Source organism: Myiozetetes cayanensis, unplaced genomic scaffold, assembly GCF_022539395.1.
Source record: "Myiozetetes cayanensis isolate MyiCay16 unplaced genomic scaffold, myiCay2020 scf1, whole genome shotgun sequence".
NCBI lineage: Eukaryota > Metazoa > Chordata > Aves > Passeriformes > Tyrannidae > Myiozetetes > Myiozetetes cayanensis.
Window position 1 is genome coordinate 88,465,731 of NW_026086604.1, and position 13,744 is coordinate 88,479,474.

The window sequence follows — 13,744 nt, forward strand, 5'->3', positions numbered from 1 at the left end:
ATTTCGTGCTGTAATGGGAGGAAAATTTAAAAAGATGAGATACAGTGAAAATCAGGTAATAGGTAAAAATAGTTCACAAAACTGTACATCAAAGCCTATAGCTCTGTATTCTGGCTAGAGGATAGTTTCATTTCAAACCAGATTTCTCTTGTAGTTACACCATTTTTTAATATTACTGGGAAGATATTTACAAACAAGTTCCAGAAGTTTTCCCCAACTGTAAATGTATTCAAATATTTTTGCCTCCAACATAATCAGGTTTCAAAACAAATGTTTCCCAATGAAATTTTTCCTTGAAGAATTAATGATATTTCTATTAGACACCGTTAGCTCTTACTTAATTTTAGCCCAAGGGCAGCAGTGACTGTGCACCTTGCTTCAGTTTTAGTTTCACTAGCCTTATAGCAGTGTTGTCAAGGTTTTTCTTCCTTAGGAGTTGAATAAATTCTGACCAATTATGTTGTTGTTTTAGTCATCCTGGTTGTATGATCTCATGATTATTCTGTATTTTTCTAACACGTCCATTGTACCAAAGTGATTATGTATCATCCATTGCTGCAGTTATTTCATGTTTCTAAGAAAATGTAACATTCATTCATAAACACAAGAACAAAAGACAGAAGAAACAGCATTTTATTTCATATTTACCATAAGGAGTGTGCAAATTACTAACCACGTATGAAAAAGAAACCAAACCAGATTAACAGATGTAAAATCATTATACATTCAGGAAAAAAACTCAGAGTAGGCAGAGAGAGAGAGAAGAGTGGTAAACAGATTAGTTGCTGGAGAATCACTTTGTCCAGAACTAAACAATTATAAACAAACCCAGGAAAAAATCCCTTTTCTTTTTTGCTATGGAAATGGTAATGGTGGGTGATGCCATTGCAGCTGTGGGCGAAGCTGTGGAGTGGTGGGATGCATCACACCTATCACGCAACTACTGCCTCTGAAGTTCACAAATCAGACACAGGGTGCCTCTGCGAGCAGACCTGACTGACTGTTGGTGTTCCCTGTTTGTCCTGGTTGGAGTGGACATCTTGATGAGATGATGTGTTCTCTCACTCAAGTGCAAGGAACTCCCCTGGGAGCTTTCTTCTCCCAGGAAAGTTTCCCGGTTGGGTTCTGCTTTGCAATGGGAAGGCCTGAGCCTATTTTAACTACTTTCTTCTCTGGGAGAACAGCACTTAAATGCGGGCTTGAAGAGGAACACACAAAGGTTTTGAGCACTCATATTCCTGACTGAGTCTCTTTCCCTTTCCCTAATTCAGTTAGAGAGCTTCTGAAAGGACCTTAGCTGATGTGGAAACTGAAATCCTGTCGTTAGCGAGGCATCCTTGGTTAGAGAACAAGCTTTCATGCTAGGTCTTTAACCCCAGTTTGGGGGGAGCACTCCAAAGCCCCATAGGTAGCACCCACTGAAACTCATTGGCCAACCCCAATGGGACATGTGTGTGTCACTACAAAAGGGCTAACGCAGTTTTACTGGATGCTGTGCAAGAGGCTGCCATAGTTGATAGGAAAGCTTTGTCAGTCCTGGGCTGGATTCACTGGCGCGGGTCCAAGGAGTGCCAATAAAATCTGGAACTGCACTGTCATTTATTTGTGTATGAAAGGAGCTGTACAGCAAGTTGTACCAACCGTGTATAATGTGATATAATGAATTTAAAAGGTCAACACTGACGTCCACTAGTGTTTAAAATAAAACTCCAGGAAGGTGAATTTCTGTCCTTACAAAGTTGTGAAGTCTCCCTTTGTAGCTGTTGCAAGATAATAGATTTTAAATGAACCACTAACTTTTGATTGCCTTTGCAACCAGTGGATACAGCTAAAGCCACCAGCTTTTGACAAAAAGGGGAATCAACATTTCTCTTTCAGGCTGTGTTTGTATAACAGGCAGCTGCTTGAATATGCTGAAGTGTGAGGAATGTGAGCAGAGAAACAGCAAAAGCGAGTGGAAATCTCTAAGAAATAATAAATCACTAATACACTGGACTGCAGTTCAGCATTTGGTTGTGGGCATCATTTGTATTTATACTGTCAACACAGGGTGAATGAATGGAGCTACAGTAAATGATATGTACAATTTGAATTTCTCAGTGTGCTCGAGGAGTGATTCTGTTTCTATAGCAAAAAAGATGATTTTTTTTCCCTGCCCTTTCAGGGATTAGGTAAATCCCCATGAGTGATGACAACAGACAGAACTGGGGCTTGCAGAAATACAGAATGGAAAATATACTTGACACTTGTGAGAAGTGAACTCTGAGCTGGTAGTGTGGTTAGACATGCAAGCCTCATTTCACAGTACTGAAATATTGCCTTCTCATTCTCCTATCTTGAATGATGAAACCCCACATTCTTCTAATGATTATTTCAGGGAGGGAAATGAAATTATTCATATAAAGAACCAGAACTGCTCAAACTACATCCCTTTTTTTTAACTAGACCAAACTAGAACTTCCGCCCAAGTTTGGATCATTTGGAATAAAATTCTCATAGTTTTCCCAGGCTGGTTTTCATCTCCTGTACCTTTGTGTTCTTGACCTTCTTCCGATAGCCTGCTTTAAAACTCCTATTGCTAGTTCTGGCATCAGAAATCACATCTTGCCAGGTGTTCCCGTGTATGGAGCATGATGTATGGAGGAGGGGCTCAGGAGGAGGAATTTCAGGGTAATTTGTTGCCCTGATGCCTGGAAAGGAGTCTGCTGCCATGGAGAAGGCTTGAGCGGCTGTTCTAGCAGGAGAGGGGAAGTTAGGCACAGGCAGAGGAGGAGGGGATTGTGTTGTGTCTTGAATGAAGTACATGTGTCAGGGATGTAAGAGAGGGTAGGTGAAGCAAAAAGGAAGAGCCTCCAAGTTTCGGACACCATTTAGAGAAGGGTTAGAGATGAGGACAAAGGTAATGAAAGAGGCACAGTGCTTAAGTGCTTGGATAATTGAAAGGCCCTTAGCTTGAGACTGAACTTCTGGTGAAGGAAGCTGACTTCAGTGTAAAGTACTTCGAGACTGCTTGGCTGATGTCCAACGCACTTTGGAGTACAGGCGGCCAAGGACTAAGAAACCTGTTGCCCTCAAACACCTTTGCATCTCTTTTTTAAAATTCTGTTAATGCAGTAAAAGCATCTTGAGTAGTTTTTCTTTTCTCAGCAAATCCTTTCCCCCCAGCAAATCTGTCATGTAGCAAAGGACTGATGTTCAGTCAACGCAATGTGTAACTTTCACTTGCAGCCTTAGATGTGTCAACAGCTGGTTCCCCAGAAGTTGTGTGTTTGCTTGTCTGCTAGTTACTTGGGTGCTTTTCAGTACCATTCACCTACACAGAACTTCAGGAGGGGATCCAGGACTAAACCATGGGCTTCTGTGGTATGGTCAGAGGAAGAGTTGGGATCAGAGTAACAGGTGTTGGTTTGGGGTATTTTAAAGGCTTTTGTTAAGTGCATCTGAACTGCAGACCTTTAGCTAAGTATTGGCTTTATATTAATAACCCTTCTGAAAGTCTCTGTCTGATTTGCCATTTGTATTGTGGTTTGTGGCAGTGGCTGTAGAAGATTTCAAGGTAGGGGTTTGTTTTTTTTTTTTCTGAAGAGAAATAGTGACTTGTAGGCCATCTAGAGAAGAGGCAGTTGAAGTTCCTACAGTTTTCCATGATAACAGAAGATGGAGGGTTATAAGATCTGATTTGCATCACTGGAGAAAAGTGGGGAGTGTGGGTGCTCTTGAGGCATGTCAGCCAGGTCTTTCTTTGGCTGAGGATTTGCACCAGTGCATATAATTTTCATCACAGAACCATAAACACTATATTGAAAAAATCTTAAATGCTTTGTATTTCCATGTTAGTTTTATGGACTTGTTCTGAGTAACCTGCCATCTGGTATTTTTTTCATGCAGGGCAGAATGAGGTAAGGGGGGAGAAATGCTGACTGCTTCCATGCTGTTGCTCAGCTTCCTCTGTGGGAAATGTAACACCTGTCCCCTTTCCTTAATGCCCAGCCTGGCTCACTGCATGAAATTCTTCACAGTAAAATTAAAGCTGACTCTCAAGGCCTGCTTTTTGGAATAGTCATAAAGCAGCTTTCTTGTAGCGCGCTGGAAAAAAAAATGCAGTGAAAGTCATTCGGATGACAGCTAGAGGGAAATAATAATGTTCTTTGCAAACTTACATGTAAAGACCAAGAAAAATAAGTGCAAGAACTGTGTAAGGGAGGGGACTCTGATGCCTGAGTGCTATATGCCTGTAGAAATTCTTGTTTATAGATATAGGGGTCAAATGGAGATTTCTATTACCAATTGCTTTTAACATTGGTTGTGTAGTGCTTCCCTTTTTTTTTTTTCGTTTCTTTTTTTTTTCCCTCTTTCTGTTCTGCTTTGGTCCCATCTTTGTGGATTAAGCTGTGTATTGTATGTGGTATGTGCAAAAGAAAGGGTAGCAATCTTGCAGCAAAATGAGTTGAGTTGATCCTGCCACAACTCCTTCCCCCCCTCCCCAAATAATCAAGTTAATTAATTAGTCATTGCTCTGGGGAAGTTCTCTACTCTGCTTCCTGCTGTCTGTGCTGTCTTACAGGGCTGTTCTCGATTCTGTGGTCTTCAGCATCGGCATCCGACCTCACCACAGCTCCCAAGCCCTTCGTGGTTTTTGGGAGGCTGTGGCAAAGATGCATTTGCACCCTGGCTGTGTGCAAAACTAAAGCCCCTCTCAAAGCTTGAGGATTGTTAGATTACCCTTTTTCTTCCAGCCCCAGTGACTGATTTGAGCATGCTCCGTGCATGCATTGGCACTGGCTATTTGCCAGGTTTAGTGTAATTTTTTTTTTTTTTTTTGAATGAGTGAGTGAATGAATGAATGAATACCTGATTAAGTTAATGAAGCTGAGCCAATGGTGGGAGGGAGCAACTTGGCTGCTGCCTGCTCTAAGAGATCTGGCAGCACATGAGACTTGCATAACGCTTTATAGCTCCATGCTGTGCTCCATATGAGCCACAGGAGAGGGCTGCAATAATTACTCGGCTTTTCGATTGAAACCAGCTGCAGGTAGCTAGTCATCCTTTTGTCCTTTTCACTGGTGTTGGGGAGTCACTTGTCTTGCGCCGTGGATTTCCAGTGGCAGATGGGTAAGATGCTTTCACAGAAGTGATCGCAGCGGTGAGAAAGCATGTTCGTGGCTCAGTGGCTTTTACAAAAGGTCCATTCAGATTTCCAAGCTGTGACTCACTGGACCCACAGGTTCAATGCAGGAATGTTTTTAGTTCCTGAGTTCAAAACTCCTATATAAATAACCTTGATGGGAGCTGTGTGATTTTTTTTTTTTGTTGTTTTCTTTTTCTTTCTTCACTTGGCTGGGAGCAGGGGAGAAAAAAGTTTTCTTGTATCTGTTTTTTGTTAGGAAAGTAATTTTTAAATCCTCAGAGTTCTTTTTGATTGTTGTTTAAAGCAAGTTCTTTCTGGCAGTCTTGGATGGTACATACCTTTGTTTCTCACATACTTAAATTAGGAGTATTGGCACTGCCTGTTAGCACACCGCCTTCATTTGTCAATGTTCCCTGCTTGAGAGAACGATGACGACGATGCTTTGCATTCTTAGTTGGAACGGGTGGTTTTTTTAATTACAACTGGAGCCTGTGACTGTGGAACCTGCTATGTTGTTATAATCCTGCATTACTTAATTTTCTCTTGATTGTTTTTTGTGTTGTCTAGTCAGGTAGAACAGTTAGGGCAATCTCACCCTTGCTGTGCTGGCCTCAGTCAAGTGACACTGGTGATGGATTTGGGCTCTGTGCCCATTTTATCTGCCTGCCATGCTTTCCAGTAAGCAGGAGAGAGGCTCCCTACAACGCTGAGTCAGAAAGAATAACTAGTCACTTGGTTTTGTGGGCTGCAGGGCCAGGGCAGGCATTTCACTGGGAGAAGGGGTGCAGAAGAACTGGTCTGGCTTTTTTCTTGCCCATATGTATTCATACCTGCATTGACCCAAGACGTTACCTGTGCTGAGATTGTCGGTTTGAAGGTCTCTGCAGGCTGAGTGGACAGTGCTGCAGGGTGCATCCAGATGTAGCTAACAGTAGACACCTAGTGGACCCTGAATGAAGAAGAAAAAAATTAAAGAATTAGAGGAAAAAAGGTGGCTGAGGAGAATGCTGAACTTTCTCTTGACCCTCTGCAGTGCTGGGAGAATGTGCTGCATGCCTCGAGACCAGAGTTAGTTGCTGGTGTTTTGGTTTTGCGAGTGGTGATGGTCAGTGATCCTGATTTGGGAGGGCACCGAGTGTGTGCTGAGGCTATGAGCCAGGGCTTATGCAAAATTGCTTCAGGTTAAAGCTTTGCTGAATGAAGCCTCAGAGAAGGCAAGGTGTTGGAATCCATTTCAAGGGGAATTTAACATCAGTTCACGTTTCACACTTTACAGATGGACTAATTATAAGTCTAATTTGCTAGCATGTGGAATCTACCAGAGAAGCAGTCGGTGGGGAGGACTTCCAAGGAAAGGCACTGAGCTTGCAGCTGACCTTTCCAAATCTGCCCCTAAAGCCATGCTCTCACACTGTCTGTCCCCTTATCAGCCAGGCTTAAAGGCACACTCCTCCCCTTGAGCACCCATGCTTATCTGTAAAATGGCTGCTCTGAGTTGGCTGCTGCTTGCTGGTGTTACTGGCTGGATCTTCAAAGGGGTGAAACACCCCCGGTTTCTGTAATTTTTCGTGGGGGTCTTATTCATGTCTCCTGGCATCAGAGCCAGGCGCCTGTCTGATTTGTTTTGCAGAAGGAGAGAATGTTAGCGAGCGTTTTCAGACACATGGAAGGAGACCTGTGTGACATATCTGCAGTACAAATGTGTTCATACAGGCATGACAGTTTCTGTCACAAGTTAAAATGAGTGGCGAGTGGGTGTCGCTACGTTTATAGTCACTCATGTGAAATTTTCAATGGAAAATTGTGTAGGCAGCTCCCATTGTAGCCAGGCACATTTTAGATAAATGAAAAACATCAACAAAGTAATTTCGGTATTAGACTTGTTTATAAATGAACTCTATTCACTCATTTAAGCTGAAGAAGCACCTCTAGGGGACGAGTAGAGGAGTAAAGGATGTCTCTGAGCCCTGTCAGACAAACTGGTCTTGTCAACCTGACCTGCTCTGGCAGCAGTCGGTGCAGAGCAGGAGCTAAAAGGTTAGGTACTGCTCTGGCCACTTGCAAAGTGGCATAGGTGGAATCCACCTTTCTGTCCTGGTGCCAGTGGGGTTGAAGGAGCACTGTAATACACACGTCTTTGCTCCACAACTTCCACGCTGCCACCACAGACGCTGGGTATGTGTGAATGGGGTTGCTGACTTCCCTAGCACCTTGGGTTGGTGGTCCTCATGCTCTTGGCACAGATGACTCTCTGAGACTTTGGGAGCAGGGCTTTGGAGGGCTTTGGCAGACATCTGTCAGGTTGTAAAAGCTTCAGTGCAGCATGGTGGTAAATCATCATCCTGCTGGAATGTGCTCCAACATCACAGCTGGGTCAGCTCAGTGTGTGGGACTATGCACCTTGCAGTCAGCCTAAGCTGAAACCCCAGGCACGAGCAGCCCCAGGACTTTCCTTTGTGGCTTCAGATAGAGGTGCTTCTCATAAGGTTAGCTGAGGTGCACTTTCTGCTGTGCAACTGAGAGAGAAAGCCGTGCATCAAGCTGTGCACGCTCACATGGCTTTGCCCCAGGGCTTAGACCCTTACTTAGCAGTTACATCCTTCCCCTTTTTCCATAGAGGCCGAAAGCTCTGGAGTCCAGCACTTTACCCTCAAAAAAACTTCACTGTAATCAGCACTGTCAGCTCTTGCATTTTTATCACTAGTCTGTAGATATCCAATGCTATTTCACAAAACACGACACTGCTGTCAAATGATGAGATGGGAAATTCCACTCTTAGCTAAACTAATAAGTTTCTGATCTTGTGGGTTGCAGGGAAAAGCTAGACACCTCAAGCCTGAAAGGCCTCACACAGCAGAGGGACAAGTTAAAGGAAGCAATAATAGTAATAAAAAACCCCTTTGCCTTTATCATTTTAATGAATCTTCTATTTGTAAACCAGTGTTTCAGAGGCAAGAAGCAAGGTCTGACTCATGGTGTTTGAGCACCCATGTTTGGCACTGCAAGGCAGGGCATTTCTGGGCCAGGGAGTGAGGGTGCTGCCCATGAGGTGGACTGAGAGGGTAGCAGGATGGCCAGTGCACTCTGCACTCCAGTGGCAGCCCTGTCCTGGGGCAGCATGTGGCTCTCAGAGGAAGTGCCTCCTTGCTTCCAGCCTGCCTAGCATCTTGTATTACTTCTGTGGTACCACCTCTCTGCAAAGCATGCTGGAAGAGGAGGGATCACCTTAGCTAATAGTGGCTGGTTTTTTTGTGTAAACAAAGGATGTAGGCAGCTGTGAATCTGTTTAGATCATCCATGATGCAGTCCTGCAAGGCTTACTTGTAGCTGCTCTGCTGTATGTGCACACAGGTTTACTGCACATCCAGAGCATGGCATGACTTCTTCAGATGCTGAAAATATGGGCATTCTGTTGCAGAATGAGGTGACGGCACCCAGGTGAACTTATGGCAGAAACCTGCAGACTTCTGAAAATTAATTCCAGCTCTTCATTCAGCAGTTAGCTTAACTAAAATGGAAGCTAACTCTAGTGCCTTATTCCTGTGCAGTTCAGGAGCACCCACCACACATAATAACTATGTGTCCCTAACCACAGTCTAACCACAGGAAAACAGGAGGCATGTGCCCTGCTTAGAACATGCACATCTCTCCTTATCCTCAAAATTTGGGAGCTTAGTAGCATAAACAGACAGTTAACCACTGGAGTAGCTTTCTAGTAATCAATTTGTATCGTATGCATTTGTGAATGGCTGTCCTGGAACTCCATCATCTGTCTGTCCTTTTGGGAACGTGTCTTACACTGTTTTTTCCTCCTAAATCTTCCTCTCTCAGCTCTGGTTACCTACATACTTGCACCATAAGATTCCATGGGAAAGTCAAGCCCTTGGGCATCTCATTCCCAGTGATGTGCTTGCTGAGCTTTGCTTGCATCACTTGCTTTTTATATTGCTTGGAGTCTGTGTGATCTGACCAGGGAGAGGAAGGACGAGCAGAAGAGCTGCTCATTGTGCCGAAACCTGTAGCAATTTGCTGTGGCAGATTCCCAAAAGTATAATAAGAGCTAACACTGCATGGACAATCTATCTTGCAGACTTACTGCTGATCAGGAATCCTTTCATTCTGGGAGGAGAATTTCAAATTTTATTAGAGGTTTTCATGTTTCTTATTAATGGATCTCTGCAGTTGGCCCTCCTGGGAATTCTGCCAGAGAGCTGTGAAATTGGTCAGATTGGACAATAAACTCCTATAGCTATTGTTGGCGTGCACTGAGCTGCACATGGCAAGGCTAATGGAATCTGTAGCAGTTACAACAATGAATATGTAGCTGGCAGCGGGCAGCGTGTAGAGCAGGGGGAGAAAGCTGGCATATAGATCTGAGAGCCAGAATGCGGCTGTGGAGCCCTCTGCAATGTGTCTGTCTTTTCACCTCTCTGAATCTGATCCTGCAAGATGCCAGCCTCCTTGGAGGGGAGGAGAGAGGTGGGGTGAAGTGCCCTCCCTTCTCACTGATTTCCAGTGCTGCTGAAATTACTCAGTCATCCTATCATGATAGGATGGGCGGGTGCTTTGAGGCGGGAGCATCAGATTGTGCTGCTGCTTCTGCCCAGTAACACCCCAGACATAAAGAGCCGTGTATCAGGCTCAACTCTCTGACTACTGCATTAACATCTACATGCCGGGCAGGGCAGCGGTGTCTGAAGGAGGAGAGACACAATCTTGTTATCACGCAGATAAATGTGAGAATTTGCTGGTAATACCTGGAGCTGGAAGGTGAAAGTTGAAAAGGCATAGTAATCTGTGTGTTATTAGAGCCTGGGATCAAAGGAGCCTTTTGACAGTAAGTGACTGGTTTGATTTGAATACTGCTGAAGTTGAGACTGACGGCTGCCCCTCCTTGCAATGAGGCAAGCAGGCAGATGGCCCCAACCCTTCTTCTGCTGGCATATGTTGGTGTGAGCTTGCTGGCAACTGCAGGAAGGTCAGGGACCAGAGAGGACGAGGGACTAGATTCTGAAGAAGTTCTAGAGACACAAAAAATTATGTTAGCTGCATCATGGGACTGCAAAAAGCGCCTGATTTTTGAGGGCAGTCAAAGTCCCACCATTTGCATAGCTGCTGTGGTTTGCAAGCCTGGGCCAAACTTCTCTGCACCCCAAGACTCAGTCCTGGGTGCACACCACTGTGTGTTTGGAGGCTTGCATTGCTGGTTTTACCTTTGCTGCAGTGAACTCCGGATAAATAAAGGAGGTCAGCTCCTCAAGCTGTATCTAACTAACACAGTATCCTCTCCGGGGTTTTAAATTTATTAGATGAAATAAATAGAAAAACACTGTTTGGAGAAACAGAGTAAGATTTAAAGTGCCTTACAGAGAGACGTTGTAGTTTTGCATGAAAATGCATATCCTGAGCTCCAGTGAGCAATCCCTCTGGGACCAGAGCAAGCCCAGATGGTGACTCCTCCAAGTGATTATTTTTCTGCCTTAAGCCTTTCCAGGAATTGGAGTGTGGGCAGGCTGCCAGCGGACACTGGCTGTCCAGACACTTTAGCAATGTTCCATGTGTACTCACTGCCAGAGATACCAAAGTCCAGCTGCTCTCCCTGATCTCTTTGTCCCCTTTACCTTCCCAGCCATAATTACACATGCCTGCACGCACGCACGCACGCACTTGTGTGACACACACACATACAAAGCAGGAGCAAAAAATAATCACCTGGTGTTTGCTGCTTGTTTGCGTATATCGCAAATCGTGATTGACAGCTCCGAAGTTAAAGAGAAAGGATATCTCCAGAGTCAGAAAAATTACTTGAATCAAAAAAAAAAAAAGAGCGTACAGATAACAAACCCTGCGGCACACCACAGAAAGCAGGCGTTTGTCTTTCTAGGACAGCCAGCAGCAAACTGTTTTACCAGGTCTTGTACCTCTTGCCTTTGAGACACTCTTAGTTTGGGTTGTCTCCCTTTCATTGCTTCACAAGCAAAATCAGTCCTGTCTTATCTTTACTGTTGCTGGAACTTGAATTATGCTGAAAAGTTACCATTTTACTTTTAAGTCTCGAAGAAGAAGTAGGCTGTTTTATGCTGCACATTTGCATTTTTTGCAAATTCAGTCCTGTGTCTGTTAGGAGTTCAAAATCTCACTGTGAAGTGCTCGAGCTTGGAAAAGTGGGGCAGTATTCACTGCTCTGTGGCTGTCTGATCCCTTGTCTCTGTTAAATTTGTTTATTTCTCCTGTGTTCTCCAGGAGGTTTTGGGAAAAAAAAAAAGTAGACCCAAAAGATTGAGTATTTGCTATTTTTGAAGGATACTAGTTTTGACATTGGAGGCCACCCAAAACTCAGTGGTTCTATACTATTTAGCAGAACAAAACCTTTGCTTCAGCTCCTGCAGAATGAAACTTTGCCACATTTCACTGAGCTTCATTGTAGTATTTTTGATGAGGAGAAGCTGAACCCAGATGCCTCAGACTTTTCGAACCACTACCTTTGGGGTACTTGGTTTATCCATCACAGGAAAAGAGACTGGCCCTATTTGGTTCCATGTACAAGTTCCTTGCTCTGTTGCAGGTAGAGAAGCCAGCCCTCTGTTCCCAGCTTTTCCTCATGGGAGTGTATTTAAATTCTGGGTGTGCAGCTCATGTCCATATCCAGGAGAGACTGAAGGATGGTCCAAGCCCAGCACGAGCTCCCAGTGGCAAGGGGGCAGGATAAGCACCCCATGTTAAGGGCAGCATCCTGGGCAGCCGCCTCGGTCAGGATCTGCTGACTTACCTACCAAAGCTGACTGCCCAGGGCAGAAGGTTACAGTGAGCTAAAGTTAACCAAGGATGACTGCGCAAATGTGAGCTCGGTGATTTTATTTTTAGTCAAACTTAAAAAGAAAAATCTGTAAGTCATGTGTAATATAATAATTTTAGCTGTTGCCAAGACACGCTGAGCAACTGCTAGGAGGAGGGGGAAGACCCATGCTGATCTAGCAGGGACCCTGTCTCCTGGCTGCCCTCATCTGGCCGCTGTCGCGGTACCGAGGGGGTGGTGCTGACAGATGGGGCAGGTCAGGACAGCGGTGGTGCCCAGCCATCACTCAGCGGGCACTGCTGCCACTGGGCTGCCATGCTCAAGGAAGGCATCACTGGCCTTTGCTCATCTGAAGCTACCCCAAGTCCTTTCATCCTCGCTATCACCTCAGAGTCAGAGAATCCACGCTGAAACAGTGCTTTACTCCCCTCCCCTGGCTCTGGCTATTGGTTTTTCATTACTGTTTATCAATATTTAAAGAATGGGATAATTAACTTAAGACTGATTATATCAAACCATTAGAACGTTTGGACTTTTCCTGCAGGCTTACAGCAGCTTGGAGGACCATAAACGTAAAGAGTGCTCTTAAAGATAGGTTTAATCTTAGTCTAGTGTGTCTTCAAAGTACTTCATACACATATAAACATCAGGCTTATTGTTCATTAGAAGCGAGGCAGCAGGGAAAGAAATCTCCCAAAGGAATATTACTTGCCATAAGATAAGTATCATTACTGCTGCTCAGCATTCCCTTTAAAGTGGGCTATATCCTACTTCCATCTTCTTTCACATCCACTCTTAATTCTTTTTCTCTCCTTTTTTCCTACGTGTAATGCATACTTTTCTTGTTAAGCTGCCGGTCATGCGAGGTTTCTCAGCACCCATTCTTGCATAACTTTCAAAACAGCCAGAAATGCAGATGACAGGTGGTGGCTGGACAGGGGCTGGGGAGAAGTTTCACTCTCCATGACGTTTGTTATGGGACAGGGCAAGGTAGGTTTCAGGAAGATAGGGGAGACTTGACAGGTCCTTTTGCCTTTTTTCAAGGCATGATGTGTTTTAGATACGGTATGTTCTTTAGCAGATAGTGGAAGAGTTAGGAAGACTTTGTTGCCTTTGGGTGAATTAGGGGATGCAAAGCAACTGTTTTGCTCCAATAGCAAAATCAGCCGAATATGAAACTGTGAGCTTTTACAGTGGTGGGGGCTTCTGCTTTGGATCAGGAAACCCATGTATGCTTTTGAGGCAGCCCCAGGGCTGGGTTTGCTCAGTGTTTGGAGATGTGGCTGTGGCCATGAGTGTGGTACCCACAGCCCCTCTGGTCTGGCAGTCACTAAGAAAAAGGGGGACTGGATCCTGCCAGCGGTGGAGATGGCACCAGCATCTGGCTCTGGCCAACCTTAGGTGACAGGGAGCATCTCCCAACACAGAGTCCTGCCTGGATACCTGGATGTGAGGTGTCAGTAGCAGAGGGAGTTCAAAGCACTGGGTCAAATAAAAAACCCCACACATCGAAAACCTGGCTCAGAGCCATATCTGACTCTGTGCTGCTGCTGTAAATAGATCACAGGGCTGAGATTCATTGCCAGACTGGTGGATGAAGGGCACGTGTGCCTGTAATGAGCGGGGGGGGGGGGAGAGGGACAGGGAGGCAGCTGCTGCCTCCACAACCCTACAGGGTGTGATGTGAAGTCACCCCGTGGGTGACTCTGACGTTCAAGTGTTTAGAAGTGACCCGCCACCTTCCCTCTGTACCACTAATAGCTACTTGTTGCTAACGTAAATATTTTGTGTGTGGCTGTTCCTCAGGGCTCCCTGCCTCA

The 13,744-nt window shown here is 44.8% G+C and overlaps 1 protein-coding gene across 24 annotated transcripts in view; it reads left to right on the plus strand.

Moving 5' to 3' along the window:
* ATXN1 (ataxin 1) overlaps positions 1-13,744 on the plus strand; it is a 222,030-nt gene that overhangs the window by 189,858 nt on the left and 18,428 nt on the right. The gene's annotated exons all lie outside the window — the stretch shown is intronic.